The sequence below is a fragment of the Erithacus rubecula genome (genome assembly GCF_903797595.1).
Source record: "Erithacus rubecula genome assembly, chromosome: 4".
NCBI lineage: Eukaryota > Metazoa > Chordata > Aves > Passeriformes > Muscicapidae > Erithacus > Erithacus rubecula.
In genome coordinates, this window is record NC_136686.1 from 31,944,922 (window position 1) to 31,960,293 (window position 15,372).

The window sequence follows — 15,372 nt, forward strand, 5'->3', positions numbered from 1 at the left end:
GAGCCTGGTCGAGCCCTGTGGCCGTCCCGGCCTCCTGCACCATTCGGTGCCTGCTGCCCGGCCCGGTGGGCTGAGGCGCCGTGGGGAAGAGCCCGGTTCTTTCGCCACCGCCCGCCCTCCTTCTCTCTCTCCTTCCTTCCTTCCCTCCCGGCTGGCGGCTCCCGGCCGGTTCCCCGCTGCGCCGGTGGGCGGGGCGCTCCTGCCGCCGGTCCCGGGCCGTGCTGCGCCACAGACATGGCAGCCCGGGCCGGCATTCCCCGGCCAGCCAGCAGCGGGGCTGGGGAGAGGGGCCCGCACCCCGAGGTGGGCGAGTGGATATGCGAATCACAGAATAAGTTAGATTAGAAAAAACCTCCGAAATCATGGAGTCCAACCTGTGACCGAACACCGCCATGTCAGTCAGACCATGGCACTGCGTGCCACGTCCAGTCTTTCATTAAACGTCCCCAGAGACGAAGCTTCCCGGGAAGCTCCCAATGCCTAATTGCCCTTTCTGTGAATAAATTCTTCCCAATCTGGGGGCACTCTGCACTGGCCATCCCGGGAGCGCCCAGAGCTGCCTCAGGCTCCCTTCGGCGTTACAAAACATAAACAAAACCCCAAAACCGCACACACTTTTAAGCCAAAGGGTGCATGAGCCCACAGGCCCCGCGCCGTCTGCCGGGCCCCCGCGCGTGCCGGGGATGGCGCAGGGCTCGCCGCGAGGGATCGCGGAGCCCTGACAGCGCGCCCGCCCTCACAGGGGCTGCCGCAGGCACAGGTGACACTGGCGCGGTCCTTCGCCAGCGCTCTCGGCCCCTGAGCCGCCCCACAGGCTACGGACCCGCTACGAGTTTTCCTCAGATCTCTGAGGGCTCATCCGTGAGGAAATGCCCCATTCCCGGCATTTCCTCCCGGTGCGTTTGGGCTCCGTCGGGCCGCGCACCATTACGGGATAGGAGTGGAAGGGAAACGCAGGCACGTGCGTGTTTTTAATGGAAAATCGGGGGGTGTTGATACCAAACCGGACATTCGCAGGGAGGACTTCCCTGGCTGCTCACCCTCAGGGCTGAGCTCGCTGCAATCCGCCTGAGAGCCGAAGCAGGTATTTGGGAAGAGCCTAGACTAAACACAGAATCAATACTGCAGCCTACAAGAGGAGCCTACAGGCAGGAGGAGATTCACAGACCTGTAAGTTATCCACCAGCTCCCACGCATACTCCCACTCTCCAGTTTCCCTTGTTTGGGTTTTATTTTAAGCAAGATTGTTCTTGTCTCACCCAGCGCAAAAGGAAAAACACAAACCACTCCAAAAATGCCCAATGATTGGATTAGCTTTCCTGAAAAGTCTTGAAGGCATAGGCAGTATGCTAAGAGAGGTGGAGGGAGCCTTGCAAGGACAAGTAACCCTCAGGAAAATAATCTGTAGAAAGTCTCAGAACTAAAGCTGCCAGGACTAACAGCCTTAAACTTGACAGTCACACCCTAGAAACTATGTTAGAGGTTCTCACGGGTTTTTTGCCTTTTATTGTTCCTAAATTTCCCAAAATATTCCAGTTATAGAGGTTTTATATTGCCTCATTTTTTTTAACAGATTGACTGCTTCCTGTGTTTGTGAAGCAATTTTTTAACACAGCTGAGACTTATTTTAACTTTTTGGTCTCCTTAGAATTAGAAGTTGACTGAAATAAGATAATGGTTGTCAGACTATGGAGGCCCTTAGTGCACAGTTCAATAAGGGATTAGTGCTAGCTTTATAAAGATGCTGAAGTGCACAGAAACACCTAAATGCTTTTAGAAGTCAGACCTATACTAACCAACAAGTTTAGAGCAAAGAAAATTTGTCAAGAGTTTTGTGACACTTGTTCCTATCTAGAGTCTTGATCCTACCACACAGTTCACTTGAAATTGTGCTGACAAATAATTTGTTTGTTTGCTTGTTTTTCTCTTTTTGGTATAGTTTAGCTTTTGACCTGGCTACCTGTATATCCAAGGGTTCAGGGAAGCATACCTGAACTGTGGGAAACTTAAACTCTTGGATAAATGCTACCAAAGTAACATATGTCTTCTGAATATTAATTATATATATGTGATTAACAAAGCTATAGTTGTGCCCTGCAAGCTTCCTACCCACTAAAGTACCTTAGTTCATTAGACATCAGAAGGTGATATTCAGTTGGCTTTCCATAATAGAGATTTAAATGCAAGCTGATGTATATGGAAAATAAATAGAAAATAGCATTTTGTTTTTTTCTTTTTTAAAGTCATCAAAATAAAAGAAGGAGAAAGAAAAGTCAGGAAAATAGGGATATGATAAATCAAATATATATATATGTATAAACAATGATTAAAAACCCATCAATATCTGTTTTCTGTAATCACTGCAATTTTCTTAAATGAATCTTAGTACACACACACAACCCATGGCAGATAACATTACTGGAAAGCAATAGCAAAACATAAAGAATACTAAGAAGCAAATACATAAACCCATACAAATAAAACCAGGAGGATACCATAATATTAAGAGTAAAACACACCTATTATCCAAAGATTCTCGTCTTTGCTTCAGTTTCCCCATTCTTACAGCAAGCATAGTAATATTTACCTCTTGAAAATAATACCTAGAAGAACTGATTAGCTCATTATTGTCAGTAATTACAGTAGTCGTTGTGTACTTTAAGATAACTGGATGAAAGCACCCTAAGTCGTTTAAAGTGAGAATCTGCTCAGGAAAGCAATAAGAGAGGAATGCAGAGCCTTGAACTTTTATCGTGGGATCTTGTTTGGCCTTAACTGGCAGTTACTGAAATTTGTAAGCATGCCCAGCTGCTTTGAGGGCTACAAAGAACAAGATAAGATCCCTTTGTACTGCAAAGGTCAACGTGATGCCCAGAGCTCAGCAGCCCATCTTTAGTGAGATGAGCGGGCAGAGGAATAATCATCTCCCTGAGCCCAGAGGGATCTGGGGCTCTGGCCTTCCCCCTGCAGCTGCTGGATAGAGAAGCGATGTAAGATCTCAAAGTCACCCAGCCAGCCTCCCCCCATCTCTAATGCTGCTTGGGAAATCACTTATACCGAATAAAACTTCCCTGCCCCCCTCAGCAGAATTTGTCCCACAGCCCTGTGGCTCTTCAAGTGTCTCTGAAAGATGTAGACTCTTGGAATGGAAAGCAGGAGCCAAGGACAGGGCACTCCCATTCTCTCAGTCCTGTTTCTGCTTGCAGTTTCCAGCTCTATTATCTTTTTATGCCTGAGCTTTCCAGGGCTGCTGTTCATGTCTGGCAGGTAACTTCAGTTCCCTAGCTACCTCCTGCCACCGCAGCACTCTGCTCACACAGCAGCTGGAGAGGGAGGAGGAATGACCCCTTTCTTTGTACCAGCGAGGAGATCTGTGCATGGAGGGTCCTTCTGGCACAGGTCAGAGAGATGAGGATATGATTGAAGGCTGCAATTTTTGCAAGTATTGCCAGGGTGCAGCTATATTTCTGGAAAGCAAGAGCCAGCTGTGCCAGAGCAGAGAACATTGCTCAGCACAGCGTCAACATTTAAACCCAGCAGCGTTTTGATATGAGACAAATTTTATTAAAACCATAAGGAGCAACTGTCCAATAGTTGGTTCTTTCTTGCTTTTAGTGTATACATAAAAGAAAGGGCTGGCGTTCTGACAGCGAGAAAAATGCTTTCAGTCCTCAGCCTCAGAAACACAGGCTTCCTTGGTCACACAGTTTTCAATAGCTGCAAACACAGAGTTATGTTGCTAAATGTTAAGGGCTCAGCTGTTTACCAGAAGAATGTTTCCTCCCTGGAACACATGGTTTTGCTTAAAAGAAGTTCTCCCAAAAAACCCACTTTATTTAATTAGCAAATGCAACATTATAGTTCTAACAAACATGCTGTGCTGTCTTCCCTTACAAGAGGAAAATAGGAAAAGAGGACAAAAATTGACTTCTCAGTTTAAGAGAGGGCAGAAGTACATTCTGCCTAGGAAATATTGCAGCTTTGAGGTCTGATGATCTAGAGCCAAATCTCATGCTTGAAATGTATGTATCTTCATGTGTTGTTTTCATGTCCTGGTTCATACTGAAAGCACAAATGTGGATTGAAGCAAGAGGTTTGCATGCTCTCCCAGCTTTTACCAAGGTCAAATCTCTTGCCTCTCACTTCCCAGGCTCAGCTCTCCTCTCTGTAAGGGGGAGGTGATCCTACTCCCCTTTACAGAAAGCACATTCAAATCACTAAATAAAAATGTTGTACTTTTGTAGCTTCTAAATGAAATTGCACTGAAATTAATGCATTTACTTCAGCAGTTGATTTATCCCAGAGTATTACTGGGATGCAAGCAAGAGCTTCTAGAATGGAAGTACTACATTTTTAATTAAGGGCCCTTGAACTTGCCACATGCTTTGAGCTTGTGGAGAGTGAAATGATGGCAAATTTCTGAACAACGCAGTCAGCTCAGCAAAGTATTTATGATTATCTGCTAAAAATGATTGTTGTGAGACAGAGCTTAAGCTGACATGGGAAATCTGTGCTGAAAGAATTACAGATATTGTAGCAACCCAAAGGAAGCATACTGTTCCCATTCCTCTTACTTCTTTTGACTCTTGTATCCGATGGAAAAGTTCTTGATAAGGTTTATTGCACTGCAGAGGTATAAACAATGCACTTTGAAATCTGCTGAGTTTAAACCCAAAACTTATCTTTTCATTTGCTTCCTGAATTGTCCCACAGACACAAATCCACAACACACATGTGCTTATAAAGAACAGCATACATTTATTACTGCCATACAATCCCTCCCTTTCTTGTTTGTTTTTTTTTCTCAGTTTTTTTTTTTTTTTTTTTTTTTTTAACTTGCTCCAACATTCTTCTTTATGGTGAACTACAACGTGGTGTTTAATGTCTGCAATCAAAATGCAAAGAGAGGGGGAAAGTAAACTTTTTATGCTTTAATGTTTTTTATGTTTTAAGAGTTAAAGTGATTCCTTCAATGGGGTCAAACAGAAATTTACTCTGTTACAGGGAAATGTACTGAATCAAGAGGTTTTCAGTACAGAGGGTATTGGCCCTCACAGAGCTAATGGGACCCTGTTGTTCACAAGATAATACACTTAGTTTACACAATCTGAGCTGGTTTTACAGCTGCCATGGAAGAAAAAAAATCCACAGGAAATATAGGTCTGGTTGGGTTTTTTTCTTTTTCTGCTTTTCCCCTAAAAGATCTTGTACATTCTTGGCTTTTTGGCATGAATTTTTTCCTTCTACATGCAAATAGAAATCAATTATTAACCACAAACACCAAAATACAATTGATTCTAATGCAACCACTGTGTGTAAAACAAAAGGGTTGATCCTCAGTTCCCTACCTTCCTAATTTATACGGACTTATCACTTCTCTTCCCAGAAGTTTCCTTGCAAACCCCCACATTTCATTGCCTAATAGTTTTTCTTTTCTTTTGGTTTCTTGTAGCGAGGGATGCTGACATCAGGTGACACCAGACATTCAGTTCTCATTTCCTACCTGTCCCTCAAGCGAGGCCTGGGAGCCTTGGAGAAGGGAGCATCACTCCAATGGTGCAACGCTGCTGAAGGGCACCAAGAGAGCAGCCAGGAGCTGTGGCAGCCTCCCAGCAGCACACTTTTTCTCCTTGTGTTCCTACATTGCCTCAAGCCCTGGAAAAATCATTTTAGCAGAGCAGTGTTATGGGCTGATTTGCGATGCTAACTCCAGCCTCTTTTGGCATCTCAGATGCTTTCCCGTTGATTGCAGGACAGACACGGGAGAGGGGTGTCACAGGATGCTGCAGATTCAGGGAGTGGAGGTGGTCACAAACCACATCAGTGGGGTGTCAGGGAAAGGCCAGTCGCCCCGATCAGCACAGGCAGCGTAATAAAGGTGCAACCAACTGGGAGTCAAACTGAAACCTTTTGAGATGGCTGGACTGATCATCCTTTCATACACCAGCAGGCCCCACAAGAAAGGAAGGTCGTTGATGTCGTGACACTTTGTCAGCAAGGACTGGTTTATCGTTTCTTAGAAGTGAAGAAACATTTAAGTAGCTTTTAGGGGAAGGTAGAGAGCTTTTCTAGTGGTCAGGAAAGTAACAATTTCAAGGTTGATGTCACTCCTCTGTCCTCAGTGTTTCTGTGATTGCAACTTTGTTGCTAATTAAGAATCGGTTTCCAGAAAGGAAAACACGAAGCACAAGGTGCGCAATCAGCCTCACAAAAGGCCAGAAACTCTGTTTCTTTCACCATGTGGTAAGTATTTTGTGCAGATGTTTGGGCTCAGTGTGAAGAAGCTTGGCCGTGGGCATTCTGCACGGTGTTGCTAGGCCAAGCACCAAGCCCAGGAGAGCTTCTCTGGGTGACCAGGACAATGAGCTCCCCTGGACAGAGAAAATCCTTTTGGCTCAGAAGGAGAAAAAAAGCGTTGTAATATCAACTGCAAAAAAATCACTTTTACTACTCTGCACAGTGAGGGTTGACCCCATGCTTGGGAATAGACAGAAGGGACTTTGCCTGGCCCTGCTGGATGTGCTCCTAGTATGCCTGCTGCCTGCCTCCCCTGGGACATCCTGGGGATGATGTCCCAGACAGCTGCTCTGGCAAAAAGGACAGTGCTTCTGGACAAGGGGAGATGCAAAACCTACAACACCGGTGTGAGAAGCATAGTGAAAAGTCTGGCAGCTGGATGTGTCAGTTGTCTTGGCAGCTATGCAGGGTTTTTTCTTGTTTGCTCTGTTAGATGTAGGCATCTGAATTCCTGCTAAAAAGGAATAGGGGTGTTCAAAGCCTCTTGTGATTTTGCAATTTGCTGGTTCATACGTCTTCCTATCTGTGGCACTTACAGATATATATGGATAAATGTACATGTATATTTATATACCTCAGAGGTATCGGAATTAAATGTGTTTTGTTTTGAATATACAAGCCATCCCAGCATAGTTAGCTCCTGCAAGAAAATTCTTTTAAAATTATTTTCCCCACAGTGAGCACCTTCCACAGAGGAGTGCATCAGCTTCCAGAAGGTGAGGCGTGTGGAAGATTCCCCGTTGCCATGCAAAGGATCCAAGCCGAGGACTAACAACAGTGGTCTGACTCTACAATGTGAAGGGGGAGCACGTCTGTGCTTGCACAGAAGTATCCCACATCACTGCAAAATGGGCCTGTGGATTCCTCCATCCCTCCTGGGTATTTCAATTAAAAGCCGAGAAGGAAGTCCAAGAAAATGCCTAAAATGGCTTGAGTCCTTCCTCACGATCTGGAAATGGAAGTCTGCGGTGACTAACTCCAGCCCAGCCACCAAACCCCTCCCTCCCCGACTCTGCATTGCTCTGTTCATTCCCAGCTCCTCTCCTGCGTTTGCAAACAGTCGGCAGTGGAAACAGTGAAGCAGCCGGGATTCAAACCCGGCAGCACGCGAGTGGTATGCGACTGCAGCAGGGACCGTCACCAGCCCATCCCGGTGCCTAACCTAGGAAGAAGCGGTTAAAATCTTACGAGAGCAAGGCTTGATTACAAGCAGAGGAGTGACTTTAAAAGAGGCTGCTGCCACGCCTGCAAACAAAGCCCGATTAAATCATTCCATGAACTTAAACTGTGTTCAACACAGGCTTTTAACAGCTTCTCCAGTTTAAATAAAAATTGAAATGCTTGTTTATAATTTCTAAGCCAGTTCAGATGATGTCTTCTGACTTTCTCACAAAATTAATGGAAATATCTGTAAAGAACAAAATTAGCTAAGTGAGTGGTCAGGAAAACTACATCCCTTACCCACAGAGTTGGTAATGTGAGCGCTTTTTTTTTTTTTTTTTTTTTTTTTTTTCTTTCTTTTTCCTGCTCCTTCTGTTGTGGTTATGCATTTGACCTGAATTTGAAAGCATCAATCCTGAAGGAAGAGTTGCCTGGGCACTGGGAGCAGTGGGAACTCATACTCTGATGGTGGATTCCTGCATGGACAACAGCCCAGTTCTTTCTCTGCTCACTCACATTGTGTGACAAGCATGAAGTCTCAGTTCTTCTGCTCAAATTTTAACTATCTAGGTGCAAATACAGAGTGATTTTGTGTGATTTCAGCACCTTCCATCACCCATCCACCTCACATAAAAGTCTACTGAGACTTGTTTTTTGCGTTACCTATCCCACAGGAGTGTGTGGTCTTTCCTGGTGTCCATAACTGTGACAAAGCAAAAAATAAAAGACAGAATGGGATGCTTGCCACCCCAGTACTGTACTATTCAAAATCTTACCTTCTATTTCAGTTTAATTCAGCCACACTTTTTCCCTAAGGACTTTAAGTGTCAGAGCTTTCAGTGCTCTTAAGTGAAGGCTAAGGGAGTGGGGCCCCCCATTGTGGGGCCCAGGATGCCCTGTTGGCTCCTCTTTGGAGAAAGTCATCCTTGAAATGTTCAACTGCATCTGAGACAAAGCCCTCCTTGCCCTTCATTCAGCAATGCAGCAAGATCTTTGGGAGGCCAAATGTGCTTGGAGATGAGTTTATTCTCAGGGTGTATGAGGTGTTGGCTGGAGCAGTGCAGAGCTGAGCTGCTGGCATATGCCCTACCCAAATTTACTCCTGCCCTCAGGTTTGTGACCTCGGTGATTGTTTAATAATGTAAATCTACCTTGTATATTCCCTGCAGAGGTGATTAAAAAGGATGAACGCACGAAGGAACACCTGAGCAAGGATATCACCAGATTAATTCATTATTTCTGCTAAGCTAATTAAAGGCAGATCAATTAAGTGATCACACTAAGATCACGATTAAGATCAAATCAATAAATCAGTAGATTCAAATGGTTGATCAACAGGTTGTGTATCTATCAAAGTGACTTGTGAGGGTGCCACTGAAGGAATTATTTAGATTTTAATCTTGTCTAGAAAGATTTCAAGGAGGAGCCAGAGTCTTTTCAGGCTAAAACCACAGTGAGCTTTACAGCAGTGATGATAGATATAAGGATATTGAAGGAGATGTCTCTCCTGCACAGAAGGGGGATATCCAGTCTTCTTTGGATTTTTTGCCAAGCTGTATGACCCAGATCATATTGTAATCTTGTTTTCACTGTGTTTGGGGATGTAACATGGCAGGCATCACAACAGTAACTTTCCTCTAACACATCTTTCTTAAACCTTAATTTTACTTTAAAATGTATTAACATTTATTGTCTGTGTATATCCTGTTTCACAAGTGGCCCAGTTTTTCTCCACTGCCAAAGCAGAAGAGAAACCAGGTTAGGTAAGCCTGGCTATTCTGAATAATCTTGTTTTCAGTTACAAAACCTACCATCTTAACTAATTTACTACTTCGTTTTAGTATTCCTCTAAGGGTATTTTTCACACAAGCACACCTGGTCACCCATTCATACCAATAGAAAACCAAGAAGAGATGGAATTGACTCATTAAAACAAAGACAAAAACAAACAATGTAATTTCATCATTCCTTGGAGGGTTTAACTCACATCCATATTTCTTCATTATGCCAAGCACAGCAGTGAAGGCTTCCTCTGGGCACACAGCCTGGAGTCTGATGTGGTCCCAGAGCAGGCTGCAGCCTGGCCAGCCCCATGAGAGCCTTCCCTCAAGTCTAGCTCATCTTCCTCTGCATGCATTATCCAGACCAAGGCAGCATCTTCATGGTTTTATTTTGGGTAGTGGATAATACAAAATAATCGTGTTTCTCTCATCATTATCATTTGTACAGGTATAACTTCTGCTTAAATCAGCCTTGGGTTCCCACTGTAGGACTGTTTGGCCAGTTGTGAACCCTGGTGGTTTGGATAGCATCTGTCATCCAGGACCCTCATAAGCTGTGTCAGGAAGTCCCACCAGCGAGTCTTTTAATTTTGCCTGATCAGTTTTGATCATATATCTGTAATATAAAATACAGATGTGTAGGAGGAAGCCTTGGCACTTTGGTGGAAGTTTGTCTTACAGCAGAGGTGAAGGGAGTGTCACATGCTGCTGGTGAAAATCTCCCAACTTTCAGAAAAGTACCTGGCATCCTACTCAGCACACTTTCTCCTTGGTACAGATTTCTTGTGCTAGTTCCTCCTATAGTTAAAATATTGTGAATTTCTTAATGGAAAAGAATTGGGATGCTAACCTGGGGAAATTTTTCCCTTACTCTCATGGCTTCTTATCTAAACCTACAAAACACTATTACATTAATTATTATTTGACCATTAAAGTTTTCTCAATATTGACTCTACTTTGGTTCTATCCTCATCCCACAATGTCCTGTCCAAGCAAGGATCTAAATGTAATTGAATTCCCAGTTCATGGAGGCCCCAGGCTTGTTGGTAATGTGGTGGAAGGCTTTTCACATTTCTTTGTCACCAATGTGAATTACAGCATGCCTGAGGCAACATGTGGGCCTTAAAATTAAAAAATTAAAATGTAAAATAAAAGATGCTCTGGTTATACTTTTGCAGAGACAGCACAAATTGGGGGGTGAGCTCTGCACAGTGCTCTGGTAGAATGTAATTTCCTGATTTAGGGTGATATGTAGCTAAGGATTTTGACTGATCTCATCTATATGTATATTCAGTCTTTCTGAGACACTATTAGGAGCCATAGCTGAAATCTGAATATCTTATTTTATTTTATACAGCCTCTTCTGTATTATTTTTAGGGGGAGTTATCTGTGTTATTTGCAACATGACACAGCTTTGGGTCATCTGCAAGTTTAATCAACCTAATCTTTCAGACAAATAATTTATATGAAAACCATGTACAAGTCTGTACTCAGGACAGATCCCGACTCACCCTCACTTGGTCCAGCATTTCATTTGGAAAATAAATCATCTTTAAAGTCCAGAATAGCACAGGGCTTTGCTACTAGCCCTCCACTAATTTTATCACGTGTGTTTTTCTGCCTGGTTTAGCAGGACACTGTATGAGACTGGGCCACAGCCTGTCTGGAGATGAGTTGCTGCACCTCAGGACTTTCTGCTGTTGGTCTACTTCAAGAGGAAAGCTGGGAAATAAATTCATTGTTTGTTCTAAAGTGTTACAGTTAGGCTGACTGGTCTGTGATTCCCTTGGCTTCTCTTGTCTTCCCTTTTTATAGGAACCCCTTTGGCCTTTTTAAACTTGGGGGGTCCTGGCATATACATCACTAACTCCCCAAATTAAGCAGTACTGTCAGTAAGTGCTGTGTGAAATTGCCCCTGCACAATGAAATAGAAAACATTTTCCTCATCTGTGTGCTCTCTAATCACTGCTTGCTTTCAGGCTTGCATCTCATTCCCTTTCTTGGTTGCCTATTCAGCAGCAATATATTCACTGTAGGCTGATAACCAAGAAAGTATTAAGGACTTTGACTTTATTGAAAGTATTTATCAATAGCTTTTGCTATTTATTGGGTAGCAGACCAACCCTTTCCCTTACTCATCTTGTTTTTACCTTATGAGATGAAGTCTTCTGTGAACAGTGCCCCATGCTGGAGTCAGGAGTATTCAGTGCTCTTTTTTTAATCAGTGCATGACGCAAAAGATTTTTGGAGCTAAGCTGGCTGATTTCTAGCCTCTGTTGGTTTTGAATTTTTTTTTTTTTTTTTTTTAAGTTCTTCAGCACTCAGTCTCAATTGGAAATTTGGGCTGCTAAAGACACTGGGATCACCTCCCATCCTTGCCACTTGAGGTAAGCCCAGACAACTCAATTGCTGTTCTAAGGCCATGTTTCTGAAGGTCTCTTCCCAAGATCCCAAACTCTCCACATCTGCTCAGTGATTCTTTTGGTAAGGGGACAAGCAGGAAGGGCTCTGTATGAACAGCCTCCCACCTGTCTCTCTGAAGGGACATACTCCCTTTAAAGGGCAACTCCCAACATCCTGTTTGGGATGGTCCTGCTTCTCCTGGTGTGGTGGAGGTTGGTAATGCTGCTGAAGGCTGAGGCTCCCCTGTGTCCTTTTGGATGCCCTGTCGCTATGGCAACATATGCAACTTTATGATCTGTGTATTGTCCACTTCTCTCAATCAGAAATGCTTCTGGAGCTTTTTATTTTCAGTGATTTTCATTCAAATTCACTAGTGGGTGGATGATACACTGTGAGGAAAAACTTCCAAAAACCTATGTGGTTCACTGTTGCACTCTTTTATTTTTGGTATTATTAAAAGATACTTTTTCTTGATTTTATATTAATTTTGTGTCATTGTCATACTGCTCTGAGAACGTCAGAGAAAAAGAGAAAATTTTTTACTTCACCCCCTGCTTTGAATACAAAACTCACCAAATTGCTCTCGGATCCATAAGGTGCCTGTGGCAATGAGAGGAGCAGCAGAGCTGCTCATATACTTCTCTGCCTTGACTCTCAGGGGACCAGCAGGAGCCAGGCAGGATGGACCAGAACCCTTAGGACTACAGGTAATTTTGCCCTGGAGCAGACCTGTGGGTAGCCCAGGGAGATCTTCTTGGTGCTCCCAACTCAACTAGGGGATGAATGAAACAGAGAAGCAATGATGGTGAAGCCTCAGAATGTGCACATGGTGAATGTACCCACCTTTGCTCACCTGCTTATTCATCATCAAGGGACATTTCAAACTCCCAGCTTATAAAGTAAAGTTTTTACCTGCCAGGTCATAGCACTCCTGATTTGATGATTATTTTATTGAAGGTTCACAGCTTGGTTCATCCCTCTCCAAGGCTTCTGCCTCTTCGTTAGAGAGAATTTTTACTCCTTGCCTTCTGCATATTCTTCCACCTGCTCTGACCCATCTGCCACAGCAGTCCTAAGAGGTGAAGATCTGTTCAGCTAAGACAAATGTTAGTACTTCTGCATTTGATAGTAGTATTTTAGGGAGTTATTTTCTTTCAAAGGAATTCAAATACCTCTCCGTACCTTGGTTGCATTTAAAAATTTTGTATCTTGTGCTGACATGGGAGGAGCTCTTTGGTTGGGAGCTCGTGGTTTGCTCTGAAGGTTTGAGATTATCAATGAGGAAATCTTATTTCTTAAAATGCAGTTTAAAAAGAGTTGCCAGGTGACTAATAATAAAAATGTATAGACATTAAATCAAGATATTATTGCAGAGAAAAATGCTTTCAAATACAGAAAATAAGGACTATGGTATTAGTTGTGTTTTCATGTAGTTTGGTTACTAGTGTTCGTTCATTTTGGATAGTCAAAATAAACTACTTTCTTTTTAGATATCCTAATGTTTTTACTTACAGAGATGACAGGATGCTCTTAGATTTGTGTTCTAGGTTACAATGTAAAGATGTGCCCAAAAGTATATATTCTATCACCATCTGCTGAAACCAGTCGGGGCAGTGATTCTTATCTCTGTGGAGATATCCTCTCCTAATGGGCCATCTGTTAAAAACTAGGTGGGGCAATGTTCTTTATTTCCCACACCCATCCTTCCTCCAGGAACATATCTTCTGTTAAGGGGCCATTGAGTCCCACTGCATGAGTGATAAAATCACATCATCCCACTGGGAGATGCTTCAGCCAGGGGGAGGAGCCAAACATTTCCTACCTAGAAAAAGTTGAGATTTGGAACACCAAGGCAGCCTTTACCCACTGTTTTCCAGAGGACAAGAGCTACCAGACCATTCTACAGGATCACCACTTCAACAGGATCACTTCATCTGGATGCTACCACCACCCTAACTAGCAGGGTGTCAGGTTGTATTCTGACTCTGTCTGGTTTTTCTTTTGTAGTATTGCATGCATTTTATATTTCTCTTTTTTATTTTTTCCTATTAAATTGTATTTCTGACTTGGAGTCTCTCCCTGGTTTTGATTTCAAACCAGTACAATTTGGTGTTCTAAAACATAGCAGCATTCCTTAATAAATGTGCTTAAATGGCACAGGGTATCTAAACAGCAGGTTTTGATAAACCTTTCAGCTTTATGTACAAAATCAAACCATTGGGAATCTGTTTGGTTGAGTCCCTCTGGAAAGGATGTTTCTTTTTTACCTAGTCCTTGGTGTGGCAATGGGAAGAGGCCTGAGGCAAGGAATGGAGGGCCACGTTTGCACCCAGGATCTCATGGCAGAGCTTGGTCCCTTGGCTCAGTATCAATCTTATCTTTTGCTATAAAGAAAAGAAGGCTGAAAAAAGCCCTATTTTACATCTTAGGAAATTGAAAGAACAGCAGATGAATTCAGGACAAAACAATCAAATACCTCATCATTGATGGGTTTTAATTTCTTTTTCTAAATAACCTATCTCAAACTATAAAACAAATCATTATCTGGTCACCCAAGTTTGCTGATGGACCCAGGTTCCAACAGCTTCCAGGTCAATCACAAACCACCATTTAACTGGACTAAGACACAAGCTTACCCTGCAGCAGCCCCTCAAAAGTTTGTCTTCTGGAGCTACAAGTAGGTTGCAGAGTGGTGTGAGCAGGATATCCAGAAACGGATGGTGATGCCTCTGGGTGTGACAGGTTCTGCAGCTGATATGAGTCCCAATTTTCAGGGCACAGTGGGACAAGAAAGACCTCTGGGGATCAAAAAGGTGCTGTGCAAAGCAGAGAAAGACACTGTTTGGCAGCATCTGTGCTAAGAAGGTAAGTCATCTTCAGAATACTGCCAGTGGGGGACCAGAAAATGAGCATGTTCAGCCCCTTACTACCCAAGAGATATGTTGTTTTGGGGTCATTTATGTAATCAGGACAAAGCAGAGTTGAGCTGGGATTCTGAGTTCCTCAGAAACACCCAGGAACATCTTAAACCCTAGGACCGGACTGCAGCTTGTGATGTGGGCAGCATATGAACAGATTGCAGAACTCACTGGGATTATCAGCTCCTTCTCAAGATCACCCCTATCCTGTGATTGTGGTTTCTGTGCTTCTCTGAGTGAGGCTGACCCTACAGCTCCTTTTACTTCAGCTGGGATCTATTACTGTTAGGGTTGTTGAACCCCTCTGCCTTTCCAGAGAATGGAGTAAATCCAACAGCTGCAGATTCTGCTCTAAGGAAATTGCACAGGCGCGGGGAAACACGGAGATGGTTGAGAGACCCTAAAACTTCCCAGTTAGAGGTTCCCTCTCCTGTTTTGCTGGTGCTGTCTAGTAAGTCCATGGTGATATTCCACCATGCCAGACAGGCTCCAGCCATTGTACTAGAAATGAAGGGAGACAAGAGTGCTGAGTGAGAAGAATTCCTGTGTGGTGCTGTTGCTGCTGCTGCTGGATAAAACATTGCAAGGGGATGGGAAAGGCCATGGGGAAGGTCGTGGGAGGGCTCTGGAGGCAGCACCTGCCTGAGGTTGCAGCAGCTCCAGGGTGATTCATCCTGGACTGGGAGTAATCGGCTGCTGAAACACCAAGCCCTGAAACTGTTTCGTCACTGTTTCCCGCTATCTAACGCACAACTTTGCAAAGGGCTCTCTGCTTGGGGTTTAGCTGCAGCAAAGCCCTGGTCCCAGCAGC

At 43.7% G+C, this 15,372-nt stretch overlaps 1 long non-coding RNA gene across 1 annotated transcript; it reads left to right on the plus strand.

The window, feature by feature from the left end:
• The first annotated feature begins 491 nt into the window (after window positions 1-491).
• LOC306801535 lies at window positions 492-7,646 on the plus strand. Its single transcript, XR_013774112.1, has 2 exons — window positions 492-1,170; window positions 6,975-7,646. It is a non-coding gene; the product is annotated as an uncharacterized lncRNA (long non-coding RNA).
• Window positions 7,647-15,372: the final 7,726 nt, after the last annotated feature.